Here is a 23,108-nt window from a genome sequence, read left to right on the forward strand (position 1 = left end):
AGGAGTTTATATAAACCTGCAAGCACTACATGGGCATGAGTTATTGATGACGTTATTGTTATGATACCTATTATAAGGTATATGGAATTATTTATGACTAGGGATATACACATAATAGATGACAAATAACTTTATACCAACTCCATCATGGCAACAAAAAAATCCACTTTGAATTCAAAGCTTGGCCTAGTTTCAACTCCATGGAACAAGAAGATATCCCCCAAAGCCCCACTGCTTCCCAGTTTCCTTTTGATTGTTTCCTGGTATATAGTAGCATTTAAAAAAATGTTTATGGGTATAGGGGTGTTCAACAAAGTCTAGTACCTTGGTGTGAAGTTCTGCCAAACCCTCTTCAATGCTGCTTTCCACTTTTGGTTGTCCACTTGAGCCACCTCACTCTCATCTGTGGCTCCAAGAAGCTGTATCATGCCTAGCAGCCACACCTTGATAAACGATTTTGGCAAATGGGCTAAACCAGGTTGAGGATAACCTAGGGATTCTGAAACTCATTGGTAAATAGTGGTGGTTGTCTCCTCCAAGTATGTGTGAAGTCTTCCACTGGTAGAATGGGTGGAGGAGAACAATTTGTTCCAATGGCCATGAAGCCAGCTGAAGTAGGTGCTTTGAAGCACTTAGAGCTTGGTTAGATATTGAAGATGCCAAGGTCATCCACTGCATCTAAAGCCATCAACTAATTGACTCTGTCTTGCTATGCTGGATCAGGATGACTTTGTAAGAGAGAGTGAGGTAGTTGATTTCATGTAGCTCTACCTCACGTAAATCCAATCTAGGTGTGCAACAAAAGACATCACTCATAACCATGCTGCAAAGTCCTGTGATAATAGGCAAGTAGTGAAGCAGCAGGTACAGATACACTGGGAGCTGTAATCACAACCCTGCACACTGACACCCCAGGATCATAGGGTTGTTTTTCCACTGAAAGCAGGAGGGGGATTTGATAGCCCCCATGGGTGTCTAAGCATATATTTTAAGGATCACACTCCTCATCTCCTGATGTGAAGAAGGGGCTAGAAAAGGAGTCCTAAAAATTATCTGCTTGCCCAGCTCTGGCCTGCTTACCACAGCACATAGGGAATCCTATAGTGAAATTGAGACAAAAAAATCTACAAAAAAATTCTTCAAAGAAGATTCCACTCACCATCAGTGCATGGAATGTGCCCACACTCAGAGGCAACATAAGATCCAATAAACCTGACAAACAGCTCTTGTTGCAAGAGAACTCACCAGGTATGGTATACAAATGCCAACCCTAAGTGAAGCAAGGCTGGCAAATGAAGACAGCTTTACTGAAGATGGAGCTGGATTACGCATTTTTCTGTAGTGGTTGCAGTGAAAGGGAATGCCATGAAGCTGGGGTAGGTTTTGCAATTATATCTAGACAATATTCTTGAATGCCTACCGAAAGGACTGAATGACAGGCTTATGACAATAAGATTGACACTACCAGGAAAACATCATACCACCATCATCAGTGTTTATACTCCCACTATGATGGGATCCTACAATGATGAAATTAAAGAAAAATTTTATGAAGACCTGCAGACCCTCATCATTAATGAACCAAAAGGGGACAAGTTTATAATTCTGGGTGACTTTATGCTAGAGTAGGCTTAGATTACCAGACATGGCAGGGAGTTCTAGGGAGGAATGGAATTGGAAACAGCAACAGCAATGACACCTACTACTGAATATTTGTGCATCTCATGTCTTTCTCATCACAAACATTGTCTTCCATTTACTTCAATTAAATAAAACTTCCTGGAACACCCTCATAGAAAACACTGGCATCTATTAGACTATGTAATTGCAAGGAGAAGAGAGACAAGATGTGAGTAATGAAGCAATGTCTTGTGTAGAGTGCTGGATTGATCACAGACTGCTCTAAGTTAAATATTCATATTCAGCCAAAGCGGCAGCCCCAAGGCAAAAATGAAAACTAGGACAATTAATGTCAAGAGATTAGAGTGTCTCTGAGCAGGAACAGTTTGTTGCTAACTTGGAGGGAAAACTGAGCCAACACAAAGTTGGCAACAGTGGAACAACTTTCAGGGAACTAGTGTTCAGTACTGAATTTGCTCATCTAGGTCAGAACACTTTGCAAACACCAACACTGGTTTTATGAAAATGATGGGTCTGGGGCAGCTAGGTGGCACAGTAAATAGAGTACTGGCCTTGGAGTCAGGAGCATCTGGGTTCAAATCCGACCTCAGACACTTAATAATTACCTAGCCATGTGACCTTGAGCAAACCACTTTGACCCATTGCCTTGAAAAAAAATCTAAAAAAGACATCTAAAAAAAAGAAAATGGGTCATACAAAAACTGCTAAATGAAAAAAAAAAGCAGAACTTCACAGGGTTTACCAGCAGGATAATCCGTCCATTTCGAAGAAGGCAGTATTTAATTTCTTCAAAAGTAAAGTCCAAGCAAAGTTTAAAGGGATGCAGGACTCTTGGCTCAGTAAGAAGGAAGATTTTATGCAGACAAATAATAGACCAAAATGCTTTTATGATGCCCTGAAGGCTATTTATGGTGAAAGGTATATAGTGCATCTCAACTGCTAAGTGTTGATGGATTCACATTGATTAACAATAGGGATATGAATCTAGAGAGATGGACTGATCACTTCCATTGTGTACTTCCTGTACTTCACATTTTCTTATACTTTTTGGTTCTTTTGATATTATATTTTATTTCTTCCTGATTTCTTGCAAAGTCATTGTCTTCCTTTTGTTCCATTCTACATTTGAAGGAGTTATTTTCTTCAGAGAGCTTTTCTATCTTCTTTTACAGCTGGCCAATTCTGTTTTTTAAGGCATTTTTTCTCCTCATTTGCCTTTTTGGGTTGCTTTTTTTCCATTTGGCCTAAACTGGTTTTTAACATGTTATTTTCTTCAGTATTTTTTTGTATTTCTTTCATCTAGCTGCTGACTTGATTTTCATGATTTATCTGCATTGCTCTCATTTCTCTTCCCAATTTTCCTCTACCTCCCTTAATTGCTTTTCAAAGTCTTTTTTGAGCTTATCCATAGCCTGAGCCCATCTTCTATTTCTGTTGGAGGTTTTGGATACAGAAGCTTCAACTTTGTCACCTTCTGAGTATGTATTTTGATCCTCCCTGGGACCAAAGTAATTTTCTATGGTCAGATTCTTCTTTTTTTCTGTTGTTTGTTCATTTCCTCAGCCTATGACTGATTAATCACACTTCCAAGACTTTGAAGGGTTTTGGGGACACTCTACAGGGACCTTAATTCCTCAACGCTCTTATGAGAGGCTCTGATTGTTCTCTTGCCTGTGCACTGGTGTGTGGATGGCCATGGGACCTCCCTTATATCCTGGAGCTGTGAGGAGGATCCCTGCTCAGCTATGGTAGTATGGGAGCCCAGACTGCAACCTAGATCTGAATGTGGTCATACAGCAAAATCCTGCCCCAGGGAGAAGAGCAAGCTCTGCAGTCTCCCCCAACCCCCTTACCATCTGTGTAATGCACTCTGGATGTGCAGAATGGCTTTCCTGATTCCTGCTGCAGATTCTCACCACAGGGTTGCTCTGAGGCCCTTGCTCCATGATCACTCTGGTGTGGCAGAGTTCTCTCATCACCCCTTCAAGTCATCCTTGGTGATCCCTGTGCCAAGAGGCCTGGAAATCATACCCCTCTTCCATGGACTCAGGTGTCCCAAGGGCTTTTCCCGAAAGGTTGGAACTGGTTTGCTCCAACCCAGCTATGCTGCTGTGGCTCTTTCCAACTCTTGGTCCTCATGAAACCAACCTTTCCTGTGGAACTTCTAAGTTATCTTAGACTGGGAAATATTATCACTCAGTCGGTGGGTTCTTCTCCTCTAAATTTTGGCTAGAGTCATAATTTGATGTCTTTTGGAGGTTTGGGGGGGAACAATTTTATGGAAATTCTTTCCTTCATGCCAACATCTTGGCTCCACTTTCCACAGTGTTCTTAACAAACGATTATCAATCAAGGCAGAAGCCACTGACCATATACCTCAAGCTGAAGTTCCAACTGAAGAAGAGGTTCTGAATGCCATTAAGCTTCTTTCAAGTGGTAATGCAACTGATGCTGATTCTATTCCAGCTTAGATCTACAAGGTGGGAGGGTCCATTATTCATCCATAAGCAGACTTTAATTTTCCAGGTAATATAGCAGGAAGAAGTTATCCCGCAATAATTCAAGGATGCCTCCATTTTATATCTCTATAAAGATAAAGGAAATAGATTGTCCTGTGATAGTCAAAGGGGTATTTCTCTTTTAGTCATTGCTGGTAAAATTCTTGCCAGAGTCCTTTTTTTAATAGGCTGATCCTTCACCTAGAAATTGGTCTCTTTCCTAAGAGCCAGTGTGGCTTCAAAGATGGTAGAGGAATAGTCAATATGATGTTCGTTCCCCAACAACTCCAGGAAAAATGGCAGGAACAGAGCAAGGGTCGGTTTATAACATTTGTAGATCTGACCAAGGCCTTTGATATGCCCAATAATAAGGGTTTATGTAAAATTAGGTCAAATTTTGGTTGCCCAGAGAAGTTCTTCAGTACTGGATGTCAGTTTCATGATGGCGTGCATGCCTAGGTTCTGAATAGTGGACAATAATCTCAAGGTTTCCCAGTCACCAATAGAATAAAACAAGGATGTTTTTTTAGCATGATATTTTCAGCCATTTTATTAAATGCCTTTAATAAGGATGAATATGGCCTCAAGGTCAGATTCCACACTGATGGCAAATTCATCAACTTGAAAAGGTTTCAAGCCAAAGTAGAGGTGCATGAACTTCTATTTTCAGATGATTGTGCACTCAATGTAGCCTCTAAAGTTGAGATGCAACAAAGTATGTATCCATGCTCTGCTGCTTGTACTAATTTTGATCTAACAACAACCAACATCAAGAAAACACAGGTGCTCCATCAGCCAGCATCACACTATCCATATATGAAACCATCAATTGCAGCAAATGGAGAAATTTTGAAGGCTGTGGATAAGTTCTTCTACCTTGGCAGTGTCCTTTCCAAGGGGGTATACATTGACAATGAGGTTGACATGCACATTGACAGAGCTAGCTCAGTATTTGGGAGACTCCAAAAGATAGTATGGGAGAGAAGAGGTATTAGACTGACTGCCAAACTGAAGACCTACAGAGCCATTGTGCTGACTTCATTACTATATGCCTATGAAACTAGGACAGTCTACCAGCACCATGTCAGGAAACTGAATCACTTCCATTGAAGGAAAACATACCAGACAACCGTGACCCTTTCTCGAGTCAAACTGCCTAGCATTCCAACATTACTACAGAGAATGCAACTATGATGGGATGGACATGTTGTTAGAATGCTAAATGTACACTTGTCAAGAAAAGTATTTTATGGAGAAATCACACAGCCTGACAAGGGGGTCAGAAGAAGCAATACCAAGATATCCTGAAGGTCTCATTGAAGAACTTTAGGATTATTGTAGAGCATGGGGGACACTAGCACAGGACCGCCCAGCATGGCCTGGCCCCATCCATGAGGGTGCTGCACCCTATTGAAGCAGTTCATACAAAACATGATAATCTGTAAGTTTAGAGTACCCAACCAAAGTTTTCACATGGACTATTTGTGCCCAACCTGTGATGCAGTATTCCGAACTCATAATGGTCTGATTAGTCACCGTTTGTCTCAAACATAATGATGTCATTTTGGTCTTCTTCCATACCAAAGGACAAGAATCAACCAACCAATAAATGTTTATTAAATAAACTGAATTCTCTGATAATAAACTCTTCAGGAAGAGAAAGGTAGATAGGATAAGTTGCATTACTTCCATTTTACTGATGAGAAACATTTCTAAAGATTAAAGATTTTTTGGAGTCACCTAGTTAGAGAGTTTTAAGTCAACATGTGAGTTGAAATAAAGCTTTCTACATGGCCTTTTCCTTTAAATATGGCAAATTGCCCTCAACCTAGGTTTTTATTTGGATTCAGAACTAGAAACTTCCATTTTGATCTATATTTGAGAATAGAAACTTTTTCACACAGTCTTAATAATAATGATATTTTGGAAAGAGCATCTGACAAGTAGAAAATGAAATTGAAAATGGAAGCATGAGATAATTGTACAATAAGAGAATAAAAGTCAGTACTGCTAAGAGGCTCACTAGAGCAATTTTCAGAAGAGCCATTTTTTAAAATAACATGAGATAGTAAATTTTTGAAACCAGGGTCAACATGGTTTTTGAATCAGTCATCCATGATCATTTAGCAGTAACTCAAGAGAAAACAAAAACTATGAAATATAGAAGAAATATAGAAGAAGATATTTTTATAGTAGTTCTGACATAAAGAAACTAGGACTGAATGAATAACTGGCCAGGATAAATATAGCTGGGGTAGACTAGGTCAGCCAACTGTATGGGTTTGGAATCAAATATTGTGGAGTCAATTTCTGGACTGTAACATTCACTGTGGTTTCAAACAGTTTTCATCAAAATCATGGCTACATATATGGCTTCATAGTTTTTTATTAATGCATTTTATAGTAGTGTACTTTTTAGTGGTATTCAGTATAATAAAGTGAAGTTAGAAGAGTATGGCCATTGTGGGAACATCTTATTTGCGATCATGTCAGATGGGGTTGTGATCGCCAACTAGGTGTGTCCAGGGAATTCCAGAGGAGTCAGATAGGAGCGCACAGGTTTTGATTACCCTATGAGCACAATAATCTATCTTCCCCCTCCACAACTATAATTGTGAATCTGTTTTTAACCTAAGAGTTATCATAATATAGTAAAGAGCAATGACCTTAGAATCAAGAAGATTTAATTTTGAATCAAGTCTCATGCTAACTATGTGACCCTGGGCCAATCTATTAACCCATCTTAACCACAGTTTTTTTCACCTGTATAAATTGGTTTAGTGATAGCATCTCTTCCACAGAACTAATATAAACAATACATGTGACTATTTTGCAAACCATCAAACTCTATATAAACATTTGTCATTGTTCCTATCTCCCCTATTTGTCATCATCTTTCCATGCTGCTCCTCAATTTTAGATAGAAAAGTAGTTTAGCCATCTTCTGTGTAAAAGATAATTACTGTTATTTTTTCCAACGTAATTGGAACCTGTATTTTTGGCTATTGTAAGAGATGAGATTTGGGGAATCCTCAGGTGAATTTTTGAATGAACATTTAAGAATCTATCATGCATATATCAGCAATTCTCAAGTATTTTCTCAACATTTTCAGCAAAACAACCTAAAATACCTTGAGGTCTCATCATAATCTGAAAGTGACCTTGATTTCTTGATAGCTGTCATTGAAGAACAAGCTCTGACAGGTCCTACCAAGCTGTGAAAATTCTTTGAACATAGCCTTGAGATGGACTAAATATCTTTTGTTGGGGTCAGCCTATATACATTACCAATACCTCCCCTCTCCAGGTTAGTCATGGAATGAACAAATTCCCTTCCATCTTAAATTTTTATGCATGACTATTGAAATAACTTTATGAATTAACTATTTCTATGTGCCATTCACTGTAATAATATAAGCAAGTACAATAATCCGTGCTCACAAAAATTTATGTTCTAATAAAGAACACATAGAGAAAGTTATGGTCAGGCAAGGAAATTTTGGACAAGAAAGTCAGAGAGAATATTGTTGGAGTATTAGGGCAATTGACCAAAAGGTCATTATAGGCAATTGTAGTGCTGATTTGATTATTATTCTCAGAATGAGAGTTGAAAAGCAACTTTGGGTTACAGCAGTGATATAGAGATGCCTGGGAAGTGAAATGATGGCCTTAAGACTAGACACAATAAAGTAAAATGCTTATCAATCAGAACCTAGGGTTACAGATATTTAGTTCAGGGATTGAGACTAGAAAGTAGGCCAAAAATTGTCAAGATATTCAGAAAAGGAAGAGTAATACTTTGAATTAAGCAATCTAGTCTTTGCAAACAGAAATGTTTTTGAAGGTCTAATTTATTGAAGTATCAGAGAATCATTTAGATTTAGAGCTGAAAGACTTATCCATTATGATATAGTCCAAATACTACTACAAATAAAATACTAATAAAAATAGGGGCCACTAAACCATATGTAAGAATAGCTTTAAGCTTCATATTGACTTAGAAAATCACACATAAGACTTCTAGCCAAAATGATGGAGAGAAGCCAAACACTGTTTTAAGCTCTCCTGGATTTCCCTCAGAACTCACAAGAATCAAACTTCTTAACAGATATTAGAGCAATAGAACAGAAAAGAACAGAGGGGAACATCTTCCAGAAAGGTCTGTCATGCAGGGAACATGATGAGTGTGTCCAGGACACAGAGTAGAGAGTCAGTGTCTGGGAGGCAGGGTGAGATGGGAGACTAACCTGAGAATTGCCAAAGTGATGGGAAGAGAAGCTTTTGCAGTGTGTGCAGAGGCTGGACTGGGAGAGTTCCAGTGTGACTGCCCAGGTCACCCATTTGGCCAATGGCTGGTCTGGATATCCTGAGCCATGAGCCCCAGTTACTCCCAGAGGAGCCCCAGCATTCCTGTGAGAGGGCCTGGTGTTTTTCAGTACAAATTCAGAAAGAGCACCGGGTGTTCTCACCTTTCCCCAAGGCCCATGTGGGACTTCTTCAGTGATGACTATCCGGAGATCCTCTGATGTTTTCAGTATTGATGGCCTAGTCCCCCAAATTGATTACAGTGAGGACAGTCCAGAATCTGCCCTAGGCCTAGGGAGTGGATGACTGACATCCCCCAAACAGATGATCCAGAGAAAGCCTCTGGCATTCCTTACTGGTTGATCTACTGAGTAACCCTCTGGAGTTCCTAACTCCAGTATGCAAGGACTATAGCATTCTCAACACTAAAGGTCTATGAACAACCCCTCCCTCCATATAGGACCCTTGGGAAAAAATAACATCCAAAAATGAAAAAAAAAAGGAAAATAAGGGTCTATTGAATGTTACTTTGTAGATAAAGATACTAGCTTGGAAAAGGAGGACAGAAGGAGCCCTATATATAAAGCTTTAGAGGAGAATATAATCCCACCCTGAAAGACTTCTGAGAAGAGATCAGAAAGGAGCTTAAAAATCAAGTGGAGGGGCAGCTAGGTGGCATAGTGAGTAAAGCACTGGCCTTGGAGTCAGGAGTACCTGGATTCAAATCCGGTCTCAGACACTTAATAATTACCTAGCTGTGTAGCCTTGGGCAAGCCATTTAAGCCCATTTGCCTTGCAAAAACCTAAAAAAAATCAAGTTGAAAAGAGAAAATTAAACTCTTACAACAAAAAAAATTACTGAAGAAAACAAATCTGTTAAAACTATAATTGGACAAATGCAAAAAAGAGAATAATTCTCTCAAAAATATAATTGGACAAATAGAAAAAGATAACAGCTCCTTAAAAATAGAATTGGGGGCAGCTAGGTGGTGCAGTGGATAAAGCACTGGCCCTGGAGTTAGGAGTACCTGGGTTCAAATCCGGTCTCAGACACTTTATAATTACCTAGCTGTGTGGCCTTGGGCAAGCCACTTAACCCCATTTGCCTTGAAAAAACCTAAAATAAATAAAATAAAATAAAAAATAAAAATAGAATTGACCAAGGTGGCTAGGTGGCACAGTGAACAGAGCATCAGCTCTGGAGTCAGGATAACCTGAGTTCAAATCCAGTCTCAGACACTTACTAAATATCTAGCTGTAATTACTAGATTAGAAATTGTGAAAATTAAAGGTGAAATTAATAAAATCAAAAACAAGAAAATTATTGTACTAATAAATAAATCCAAGAGTTGATTCTATGAAAAATCAGTAAAATAGATAAACCTTTGAATAGTTTGATTAAAAAAAGAAAGAAAAATAAATTACTAGTATCAAAAATGAAAAAGGTGAATTCACCAACAATGGAGAGGAAATTAAAGTAATAATTTTGAAACTATTTTGCTCAACTACATGCCAATTAATTTGATAATCTAAGTGAAATGGATGACTTTGCAAAAATATAAATTGCCTAAGTTAAAAGAAGAGGAAATTAAATATTTAAATAACCCTATCTCAGAATAAAAAAATTGAACAAGCCATCATTGAATTCCCTAAGAAAAATGAAATAGGTAAGAGGGATTCAGAAGTGAATTCTACCAAACATTCAAGGACCAATTAGTTCTAGTTTTATATATATATATATATATATATATATATATATATATATATATATATACATATATATATATATATTATATAATATATATATTATATATACATATAATATATATGTATATAGAAATATTTAAAAATAGTTAAAATATTTAAATTCTTTCTATGACTCCAAAATGGTACTGATACCTAAACCAGGAAGAGTCAAAAGAAAGAAAATTATAGACTAATTTTCCCAATGAATATGGATGCAAATATTTTAAATAAAATGTTAGCAAAGTGATTACACCAAATTATTACTAGGATAATACAGTGTGATCAAGCAGGACCAGAAAGGCAGGGTTAATTCAATATTAGGAAAATTATTAACATAATTGACCACATCAATAACAGACCTAGCAAATCATATGGTAAGATCAATAGATGCTGAAAATTTTTTCTTACCTATTCCTATTAAAAACACGAGAGAGTATAGGAATAAATGGAATGTTCCTTAAAACAATAAACATTATTTATAAAAGGGATAAACTAGAAGCATTCCCAATAAGATCAGGGGTGAAACAAGGATTCCTGTTATTACCACTATTATTCAATATTGTATTAGAAATGTTAACTTTAGCAATAAGAGAAGAAAAAGAAATAGAAATAGAAGGAATTAGAAATGGTAATGAAGAAACAAAACTCTCATTCCTTGCAGATGATATGAAGGTATACCCAGAAAACTCTAGAAAATCAGCTTTAAACCTACTGGAAACAATTAGCAACTTTAGCAATTTGCAGGATATAAATTAAACCCATATAAATCCTCAGCATTTCTATGTATATTAATAAAAGATACATCAGCAAGAGATAAAAAATAATAAAATCAAATAAATCAAATTCATTATAGGCAATGGTAGTGCTGATTTGATTATTATTCTCAGAATGAGAGTTGAAAAGCAGGGTCACAAATAAATAAAATCAAATAAAATCAGATCTAAATAACTGGGCAAATGTCAATTGCTCATGGTAGGCCAAGATAATATAATAAAAATGACAATTGTACCTAAATTAATTTACTTATTCAGTGCCATCCAATCAAACCTCCAAAAAATTACTTTTGTGAGCTAGAAAAAATAGTAGCTAAATTCATATGGGGGGGAACAAAAGGTCAAGAATAACAAGGAAATTAATGAAAAAAATTTAAAAGAAGGTGATCCAGTCATACCAGATCTAAAATTTTATTATAAAGCATCAGTCATCTAAACTGTTTGGTATTGGTAGACATAGAATAGTGCATCAATGAAATAGAATAGGTGCAAGAGAAATAGCAGTAAATGATTATAGTAATCTACTGTTTGATAAATCCAAAGATTCCAGCTTCCAGGATAAAAACTCACTCTTCAATAAAAATTGCTGGGAAAACTGGAAAATAGTATGGAAGAAATTAGGCATAGACCAACATCTTAGACCCCAAACCAAGATAAGGTCTAAATGAGTGTATGATTTGAATTTTAAAAAAGGTAACATTTGGGGCACAGTGGATAGAGCACGAGCTCTGGAATCAGGAGTACCTGAGTTCAAATCGGGCCTCAGACAATAATTATCTAGATGTATGGCCTTGGGCAAGCCACTTAACCACATTTGCCTTGCAAAAAATAAAAAAACCTAAAATAAAATAAAGAACAAGGAATAGTTTACCTGTCAGAGCTATGGAAAGGGGAGCAGTTTATTACCAAAGAAGATATAGAGAACATTTCAAAAAACAAACTGGATGATTTTGATTACATTAAATTAAAAAGGTTTTGTAAAAACAACACCACTGTAACCACGATTAAAAGGAATGTAGTTAGTTGGGAAACAATTTTTTACAACTAGGGTTTCTGACAAAGGATTCAGCTCTAAAATATATAGAAAACTTAATCAAATTTATAAAAAATATATTCTCCAATTGATGAATGGTCAAAGATTATGGAAATGCAATTCTCAGATGAAGAAATCAAAGCTATCTATTGTCATATGAAAAATTGTTCTAAATCATTATTGATTAGATAAATGCAAATTAAAACATCTTTGAAGTACAATTCACACCTCTCAGATTGATCAATATGACTAGAAAGGAAAATGATTAGATATGGGAAAACTGGGACACTAATGCATTATTGGCACTCTCCAACATTTTTGGAGAGCAATTTGTACTTATACCCAAAGGACAATAAAAATATTCATATCTTTTATCCAGCAAAACCACTACTGGGTCTGTATCCTAAGGAGATCATGAAAAAGGGTAAACATCCCACTTGTAAAAAATATTATTAGCAGCTTTTTGAAGTAGCAAAGAAATGGAAATTTAAGAGATGCCCATCAATTGGGGAATGGTTAAACAAACTGTGTTATATACATATATTATGTGTGTGTGTGTGTGTGTGTGTGTGTGTGTGTGTGTGATGGAACACTATTATTAGAAATCATGAGGGACAGAAATTCAGAAAAGCCTATAAAAGCTTAATTATGGTGAAGTAAAATGAGAATTACCAGAAGAATATGATACATACTAAAAACAACATAGAATGATGATCAACCATTTTAACAATAATCAAATACAACTTTAAAAGACTTAGGATGGAAAACACCATCCATATCCAGAGTAGGAACTGTGGAGTTTAAGTGAAGATCAAAGCTTATAATCTTCAATATTTGAAAATTGTCGTACATTATGTCATTTTTATCTCTTTTCTTTCTTTTGTTTTTATCTGATTCTCCCTAGGCCCTTCTAAGCCCTAAATTCTTTTTTTCTTTTAAAAATTTTTTTCATCCATATGCATATGTTTATTTTTAAGTTGCAAAATTTCCTTCCACCCTCCCTTCTCATTCCCTTCCCCTCAGTGGCGAACCATCAAGTTAGCATTGTACACACATATTTTTGATAAACATGATTATAGATAAGTCATTTATGGGATGAAGAATGAAGATTAAGGGAAAGAGATATATAATAGATAATTTTTATAAAGTATCATATTTTGAAGGGTTGTTTTTTGTTTTGTTTAGTTTTATTTTTCTTCCTCTTCATAGATGGTTTAAAACAGTTTTCTTAGCTGTCTGAACTGCTGAGAAAAGCAGCTTCCATCAAGGTTGATCATCTCACATTTTTGTTAATGTAAACAATGTTCTTTTGGTTCTGCTCCCTTAGCTCAGCATCAGATTCCATAAGTCATTCCATACTTTTCTAGAGTCTGACCATTTATGATTTCTAATAGAACAATAATATTCCATAGTATTCATGTACCATAACTTGTTTAGCCATTCTCCAGTTGATGGGCATCCCCTCAATTTCCAATTCTTTGAGACTACAAAAATGGATACTATGAATATTTTGGAGCATGTGAGACTTTTTTCATATTTTTATTATTTATTCTGGATATAGGCCTAGAATTGGAATTGCTGGGTCAAAGGGTATGAATAAGTTTTATTGCTCTTTGGGAATGGTTGCATATTGCTCTCCAAAAAGGTTAGATCCATTCACAATGCCCCCAGTAGTGCATCAATGTCCCAATTCTCCCATAACCTCTCCAACATTGATCATTTTCCATTTCTTCTCATTTTGGTCAGTTTGACAGGTGTAAGGTGATATCTAATTATTATTTTAATTTGCATTTCTCTAATCAATAATGATTTGAAGCATTTTTTTCATGTGATTGGTCATATATGACTTTAATTTCTTCATTTGAAAATTGTCTATTTATATTCTTTGACTACTTACCAATTGGAAAAATGACCTGTAACCTTATAAATTTGATGCAATTCTCTATATATTTTGGAAATGAGACCTTTATCATAACTCCTAGCTGTGAAAGATTGTTTCTTAATTTTGGCAGCATTAATTTTATTAGTGGAAAATCCTTTAAATTTAATATAGTCAAAATCATTCATTTTGCATTTTATAATGTACTCTTATTCTTGTCTGGTCATAAATTTCTCCCCTTTCCAAAGATTTGATTGATAGGGTATTTCTTGGTCTATTAATTTATTGTTGGTGTTGACCTTTATGTCTAAATCCTGTACCCATTTGACCTTATTTGATATATTAGGATGTGAGATGTGGGTATATGTCTAGTTTTTGCCATACTATTTTCTATATTGCCCCCAAATTTTTGTCAAATAGTGAGTTCTTATCCCAGAGGCTGATGTCTTTGGGTTTGTCAAATAGTAGATTATTGCTGTAGTCATTTACTGTGGTTTCTTTTGAACCTGTCATAATCCACTGATCCATTACCTATTCCTTAACCAGTACCAGGCAGTTTTGATGACTGCTGCTTTATAGTCTAATTTTAGATCTGTAGAACTAGGCCACCTTCCTTTACATTTTTTTCCATCATTTCCCTAGCTATTCTTGACTTTTTGTTGCTCCAGATGAGTTTTGTTAGTATTTTTTTCTAAATTGGTAAAATAGTTATTTCGTAGTTTGATTGATCTGTAGCTCTAAATCCTATACTTCAGAGAAGAGACATCAAAAATAGACAGGATTATGAAGCCAGGAAAGAACAGGCTTAAAAGAGTGGGTTTGTGCTGCTAATACTGGGAATAAGGGCAGGTAATAGGTTGGAGCTAAGTTAGACATTGCCTTTTAAGGTAACAATGATGATCTCTTTGTGCATTTGCCTTTCTTTGTATTTTTGTTCCTTAGGTATATGCTAAGGTAAGTCCTTAATGAATGCTTGTTGAATGAATTATTGACTATATCATAGGTGGTTCTTGTCAAAACTACTGATTTTTCATAGTATAAATTCATGTATTAAAAGAATACTTAAAAGGTAATATTGATTGAGTGAAGCCAAGATGCAGAGAACAAACAGCAACACAGATTTCCCAACTTTCCCAACATTCCTTTCCAAATAATTTTAAAATAGTTCTTCAAATTAAATTTTGGAACAGTAGAGGCAACAAAAAGTAAGAGTGCAAGATTCTTTTCCAGTCTAAAATAACTTAGCAAGTTAGCAGGAGAGGTCTGCAACTCTGGGGTAGGGATAATCCCAGAGTCTGTGTGGTAGCAACACTAGATGTGGGTTTTGGAGGCTTCAGCAGAAGCATCTTGAGGGGTTCTGAAGTAGAGATAGTAAAGGGATTAGGTAACAAGTCTTAAATATTAGGGGACCTCTATATTAACACTAGTCACAGGACTGAGCTCTATTGGGCAACTTCATTGCCTACACTTACTTCTAGATTGTAGTTCCAGAGACAAATGCTTTTGATCCCAAGTGATGAGGGGTATTTCCTAAGGACTGACCAGAATGCAGACCAGGAGAGCACTGACTACATCTCTCCCCAGATCATATTACCTTGGGAGTTCTAAAAATTTCCAAACTCCCAGAAGCTCAGAGCATATGTGTATGTGCACACATATCCATACCCTTCACACTCCTCACCTGAAGTTTAGGACAGTCTCAGTCACCATCCACTCCTTGATACACAAAGTTCAAAATCAAGAAATGGGTAAAGAATGAAAAACAAGAACCTGACTATAAAATGCTACTATGGTGACAGGGAAGATCAAATCACAAACTCAGAGGAAGACAAAAATGTCAAAAATAGATATAAGCAAAACTTCAAAGGGCAAAAATGTGAAAAGGAAAGAAACTCTGCAAGAATTATTGAAAGAGCTAAAACGATTTTCAAAATTAAATAAGATTTGTAGAGGAAAGATATGGTAAAGAAATGAGAGTGGGGGAAAAAGAGGAAAATTATGAAAATTAAATTAACAACTTGATAAAAGAGGCACCCAAAGGGAAAAAAATACCTTAATAAATAGAATTGTCCAATGATGAAAGAGGTACAAAATTTCACTGACTGAAAAGATCTCCTTACAGAGCAGAAAAGAGAAGACAAACTCAAAATAGTGATAGAAGGCAAGGACTCAGTTGATCTCTCCCCAGATTCTCATGCACAAAAAATTAGTATCTTAAAAATAATTCCTTTTTTAGAAAGATTTTATTTATTTTGAGTTTTAAAATTTTTCCCCTAATCTTACTTCCCTCCCCCACAGAAGACAGTCTGTTAGTCTATACATTGTTTCCATGGTATACATTGATCTAAGTTGAATGTGATGAGAGAGAAGTCATATCCTTAAAGGAAATAAAATTAAGTATAATAAGAGATAGCAAAATTACATAATAAGATAACTTTTTAAAAAATAATTCTTAACAATAGAACCCCACAAAAGATGGGGTGAAATCATTTTCAGGCCAAAACAACCTAGGAGCATGATGATAGACAGGTCTGTTGCAGCAGGGTGAGGGTAGAACTCAGTCCAGTGGCTTATTCCAGCAACTTGCATGGGATGAAAAAAAAATATATATATATATATATATATATATATATATATATATATATATATATATATACACATATATATATGTATATATATATATATATGTGTATATATATATATAAAACTCCTATTATTAGGACAGTTGTAAGGTGTATGCATGAACACTGTATTGGTGTTAAATGACTATGATGGGATGATATCTAAAAAAATAAGATTAGGGGGTGAGACAAAGCCCTGTACTAGAACATGGATGAAGAGGGAGGTAGAATAGGATAAATTATCTTACATAAAATAGGTACAAAAGAACTTTTCCAGTAGAGGGGAAGGTGGAGGAGGTGGGGAGGTATCCTTGAAATTCATTTTCATTAGGCTCAAAGAGGGAATAACATTCAATTGGGGATGGAAATCTATATTATCCTATGGGAAAGTAGAAAGATAAGAGGAATAAAGAAGGGGAGGGGTTGTTTGAAGGAAGGACATTTTGGGAAGTGTAATCAGAAGCAAAAACATTTTTGAAGAATGAGCAGGTTGAAAGGACAAAGAGAATAGGGTAAATGGAGGTAAATAAGATAGAAGAAAATAAACAAACCAAAACTAAGAAAAGCAGTTTAAAGTAAGATGCTCTGATGAAGGTTTCATTTCCCAAATATATAGAGAACTGAGCCAAATTTATCAAAATATAAGTCATTCCCCAACCTTGGAGAGCAATTAGGAACTATACCCAAAGAGTTATATAACCATGAATTCTCTTTGACCCAGAAATATCCCTAATAGGTTTGTATTCCAAAGAGATTAAAAAGGGAAAAGGACCTATATGAATAAAAATAATTATGACAGCTCATTTAGTGGTAACAATGAATTAGAAATGGAGGGATTCCTATCAATTAGGTAATAGCTGAACAAATTGTATATGATTATAATGGAATACTATTGTACTGCAAAAACAGGATGCTCTCAGAAATACCTGGAAAGAGTTAAATCAACTGATGCTAAGTGAGAAGAGCAGAACCTGGACGACATTGTACATAGTAATACCAATATTGTTCAGTATCAATTGTAAATAAATTAACTATACTAAATAGTACAATAATCTGAGATATCTCAAATGACTTCTGATGAAAAATGCTATCCACTTCCAAAGAACTAGTGAAGTCTGAATGCATATTGGAGCATATTTTTTTTAACTTTCACCTTTTTTTGTTTTGTTTTTGGTCTATGTTTTCTTTCACAATATGACAAATTTAGAAATATATTTTGCATTATTTCATATGTATAGATTTTATCAAATTAGGCAAGAAAGAAGAAGGAAAGGAAGATGGAAAGGAAGTAGGAAAGGAAAGAAGAAAAGGTAAGAAAGAAGAAAAAATGAAGGAAGAGAAAAACAGAGAGAGAAGAGAGAGGGAGGGGAGGAAGCTTTTTTTATTAATAGTAGGATATACTTTGTTCCAAATACTATAATACACTTTTTACAAGTATTATCTCATTTTCCCAGCATCATCTCTGGAAATTACATACTACTATTATTATCTGTATTTTATGGTGGAAGAAACTGAGGCAGACAGAGGTTAAAATACTTGCCTAAGATCCCCCTAGAAACTATCAGAGATTGCATTTGAATTCAAATCTTCCTAAGTTCAGTATTCAATGGTAACTCATAGTTGCTTTCAGACTGAAAGGTTGTCAAAACACTCAACACCAGCTAACTTCTCCTTATCCTAGGTTTTCTTTTCCATATCCATTATATAGTTTATGTCAAATAATGATTTATTATTTGAACTACCATTCCATGAATGAGTAATACCCAAGTTCAAATCCCAACTCTAATAGCTTATTAGTTGTGTGACTCTGGAAAGATAATTTAAAATTTCAATATCAATTGCAATATACTAATCTCTAAATTCCAGAATAGTTGCCAGTTTGCATTGGTAGATGGAGTTTATTCAACAGGATCTCCCTACATTGATGAAATCATTGGTCTGGAAAAATAATGAAATATATAATGGATAGTTATAATACAAATAAATTTTGATTGGACTAACATTTCCGAGGAATAATTTGATGTATACAATGATAACAGCAATAGCTAAAACTATACTTCATTGAAAGAATAATGAACTAGGAAGTAGGAGATGTGGATTCTGATTTTTTACCTTAGATTTTCTAGTACAAGTGGCAGAGTTAGCAATTCTGCTCATAGATATTAAATGAATTGTAATTCATGAAATCTTAAGGCCGCTTTTGGATATTTTTAATTCCAAGAAAGATTTTTTAAAATATTGAACTTAAATTTTCCTCTTTTCATTTTTCACTCAGTGGTCTTCTCTTGGAATCAGATTGAAACCACTCTGATCCCTTTCCCTCATTCAAATCCTTCAACACAATTATGCCATTTCTGAGTCTTTTTTTCTATCTTCAGTTCTTTATACTGATTATTATGAGACATCCCTATGAGATCCCATGAACATAATCTCTCACATGGCACATGTTGAACTGCTTTATCTTTTAGGACTGCCTCACTCGTTTCAATTTGCCTTCACATTGGCTGAGTTCCCAGGAAAAGACAACCAGACAATGTGCTGACAACTTAAATTCCCTCAGGATGCTAAAGGCAACCCTATTGTGGGGATGATACATATTCCATACTGGTTACCATAACTCTTGAGCTCCAAAACTCTGTTTTCCATCTACATAGATTAAGTCAGTAACAATATTGACATCATTAACTATTTGTTTGTCTGAACCTAGGTCACACACCTACACACATAGACATTGATCTTCCAATTCCAATATTTACTGGTATGAAATATTTAATACACCCCACTTTTCTGAACTGTTTCAATTTCTTTTTCCTTGGGCTGCCAGCTGTCTTCTGCTCCTGGGTACTTACTATATTGATGCCAGAAAATGCATCTAACACTATTTGTCCTTCTTCAACTTAGACCTCCTGAACTCAAGTGATTCACAACCCCAGGCTATCCAGAAACATGAACTAAACTTTATGCTCCCATGCCTAGATATATTAACTCTTAAACACAACATTTTTACTGAATGATAAGGTTAAGTCACAACATATTTAATATCACAGTTAATTCATCAACCTGATCACATTACCCTATTAGTAAACAGATTATCTATGGGAAGGAGTACACATATCAGTACAGAAATCTACTAGAGAGACATATGCTTGAGGTCAACTCATATCCTGAGAGTTCTGGACTTCAGATATAATATTATTGATCTTATCAAGAACACAATGTACCACGTGAAATTCCTTTACTTTAACTGTTGATTTCTGGTCCTCCCTGTTCTCTTCCTGGGCAAATTGCTCTCATCTATTCTCATCTCAATGAAGCTGTGACAAGTCCTAACTCAAAATTATAACACTATTTGGGTCATTACTTTCAACCAGAAAACCACAAAGTTCCTCATATTGACTCTCTGGGCAATGCAGAAAAGCCCTGCTTTTTATTCAATAGAATGTGGTTCATCCAAATAGCTTTCAGATTTCCTTATAGCAAAATAGAATTCATAGCAAAATTCTTAATTCAGTTATCTGGGTAACCTAACAACCTTAAAAAAGTTGTTTACTAATCAACTAAGTATCTTCAGATATATGAAAACCCATCTCCCTTGTATAAGTTCATGAAATAACAGAGTAGATTTTTACAGTCATTTTTCATTGCTTACATTCCAGTCTCATTAATTTATAAGTTATAAGTTACTAATTTAAAATATAGACAAATAGTAGGTTTTTTAATATATATTTGTTGAGTGGTTGACTAGGGTCCTAGCCAACTTAGCATAGTAGAAATAGAAGACTTAAAAAGGACTTAATTACCCTACATTGACTATTAAAGGGGTGAAGCATTGGGCTAAGATAACTTTCTCTTAAAGAGAAGAAAATTCTAGAGATGTATCATAGAGTATATGAAGCATGCTCTCTATTTATTAAAATATTTTCTATTATAACAAGATAGAATGAACCATGATTGTATAAGCATGTGATAAAAGCCTAGGAGTGATGCTCTTCTATAAAACAAACAAAAATATCTGTTTCCCAGATGAGGGGTAAGTGAAGGATATGTAAACAACCTTCCTAATAAATATCATTGTTTTCCCCCCCTTTGGGGATAGATTGCTGCCATGAGATAGAGGCAGGGGTAGCTATCATGCAACTTTCTATTTTTCACATGTGAATGGGAGGTATTCCTTAACAAGCAAATCACTTTTCTGCCTCTTTGGATGGAGAGAAGCTTGAGAACTCACCTCAGGGAAATTAGACACCCTTTCTTGACAGTCAATGTACTTCATTGAATGTCAGTTGTGTAAGGGTGGGGTATTTCTAAATGTCCTTCTTGCTTTTAGTGTGGCAGTCGAACTACCTTTTCACCTTCCAATGTGCCTTTCAGTTTTTGACAGAACTAGTGCTTCATGAATGACACCTGGAAGGTTCATCAGCACTTGTCACATTTTGATCTAGACATCTTAAAAATGTGTAGTATTGATTATAACCATCACTGATGTTGAAGTTCCTAATTGAATCAGATCTCCCCAACTATATGAAGGTATGTTGTGTTGTCTAGACTGTCTATCTACATACCACATTTGGAATATTTGGAAGAGACCTCAGAGAACCTTTAATTCTATTGGTACATGAACAAGAAATTCATATGTAACACATCCAACAAACCATCATCAATCTTCTCCTCCAGTGATGCTAAATGCATTTCTTTTTTAATAGTCTTAGTTTCAGTTAACTGTTTGATTATCTGTTCATTTCTTTGAAATTTCCACCCATGATTCTACTCTCAGCAACCAGTGAAAAGAAGCCTTTCTTACATAAGGAAGCCTTCAAATACTTTAAGATTATGATCCATCATCTAAGCCTTCTCCTTTCCAAGCTAAATACTTTTTCTGGAATCATTCCCTATATGGCCATTCACTTTTAGGGTTCTCTTTCATGTAATTTCTTGATTATCAATGTGTTCCTTAAAATAGAACTGAACTTGCACCTCCAGGTTTATTTTGCAAGAGTATAGCTCTACTATCAGTCAATCAGTAAATAAGCATTTATTGAACACCTAGTATGTGTTAGGCTTCCTAAGCACTGGAAATGCAAAGAAAGACAAAAGGCAATTCCTGTTCTCAAGGAACTTATAATATAATAAAACTATATCTCTTTTAAAGATGATTCCAACTTTCTTTACTGTCAAAACACTCTGGTGATATTGAGCCTCTAGTCCTCTAGCCTTCCTAGATCTTTTTTAGATGACTTATTGTTTAACCCCACTTCTCTCATCTTGTCAATTTCTGAAGTTGATTTTTTGCTCCCAGATTTAACTTCATATTTTTCTTTATTAAATTCCATCTGATTTTATTCAGCCCAATATTCTAACTGGTCTCTCAGTCAATGCATTCATCATCTCTCTCATAGAGATGAAATTAGCTAAATGATCTTTCCAAGATGAAATTGTCTGTCAGAGGCAGTTTTGTTTTTATGAGGAATCTAATAAATAATACCTGATATTAACCTGTATGTAAAGAAGAAAAGTACGGCTCACAGATGCTGTTTCCTGAAAAATCAAGATAAAACAGAATTAATCACGAAGTGAATTCCCTAATAATATAATGCTAAAGCTAGAAAAGAGTTCATATAAATTATCTCTGTGCTAAAGAGGCAAAATCCTGATTCATTAAAATAAGTCAAATTTTTTTCAGGGAATTAAATAGAAATATATTAAGCAGCTATAATGTGCTTAAAAATATTATATCATTTGATTCTTATAACAACCCTCACATTTTACAGTTGAGGAAACTGAGGCAGACAGAAGTCAAATGACTTACCCACGATTACATATCTCTTAAGTATTTGAAGAGGCAAAATCTGAGCTAATCTCCCTCAAAAATCTTCCCTTGAATTTACATATTAAATAATTCAGTTTTTCTTTACTTCATTTCCTAAAGCCTCATGCCATTTCTTAATTTAAATATAATACTTTTCCACATCTATTTTTCTATTTAGAAAACGTGAGCTTCTTGCATTTGGTCTGTAAATAGGTATTACTTAAATTCTGAAAACCTGAGTTCAAATGTAACCTCAGATATGTTCTATGTGACCCTGGTCAAGACTTAACTTTTGTTTACCTCAGTTTCCTCATCTGTAAAATGGGGCTAATTAAGGAACTTCTGTGACAGGGTCATTGGAAGATACAATAAGCTAATATTTGTAGATTGCTTTTCAAATATTAAAGTGTTAAATAATGCTTGCTTTTATTGATTAAGGTTAATTTTTGGTATTTTCTTTATGTAACACCCAACTTCTAATATTGGCTAAGTGCTATTAAAATATTCCTAATAAATACATTAATAATACATGCATAATAAAATCATTTGAATTAATTAATATCTCAAGTCTATTAGCAATTATAAGATTCTATGATACTGTGATTTTCAGGTTGTTAAATTGCAGAATATCTGAATACAGAATTACTATCTTTCAGTCATAATCAGTAAATGAACATGTTTCTGGAGGGTAGGAGCTTCATGTAGGGCTACTTTGTAATGAGGTCTTTGCAATGAAATCTCAAAATTAGGAGGTGATGACAGCAATATACATTCTTGTCAGCATGAAAGGAATTGAGGTTAGCACT

This window comes from Macrotis lagotis, chromosome 3, assembly GCF_037893015.1.
Source record: "Macrotis lagotis isolate mMagLag1 chromosome 3, bilby.v1.9.chrom.fasta, whole genome shotgun sequence".
NCBI classification, from domain to species: domain Eukaryota; kingdom Metazoa; phylum Chordata; class Mammalia; order Peramelemorphia; family Peramelidae; genus Macrotis; species Macrotis lagotis.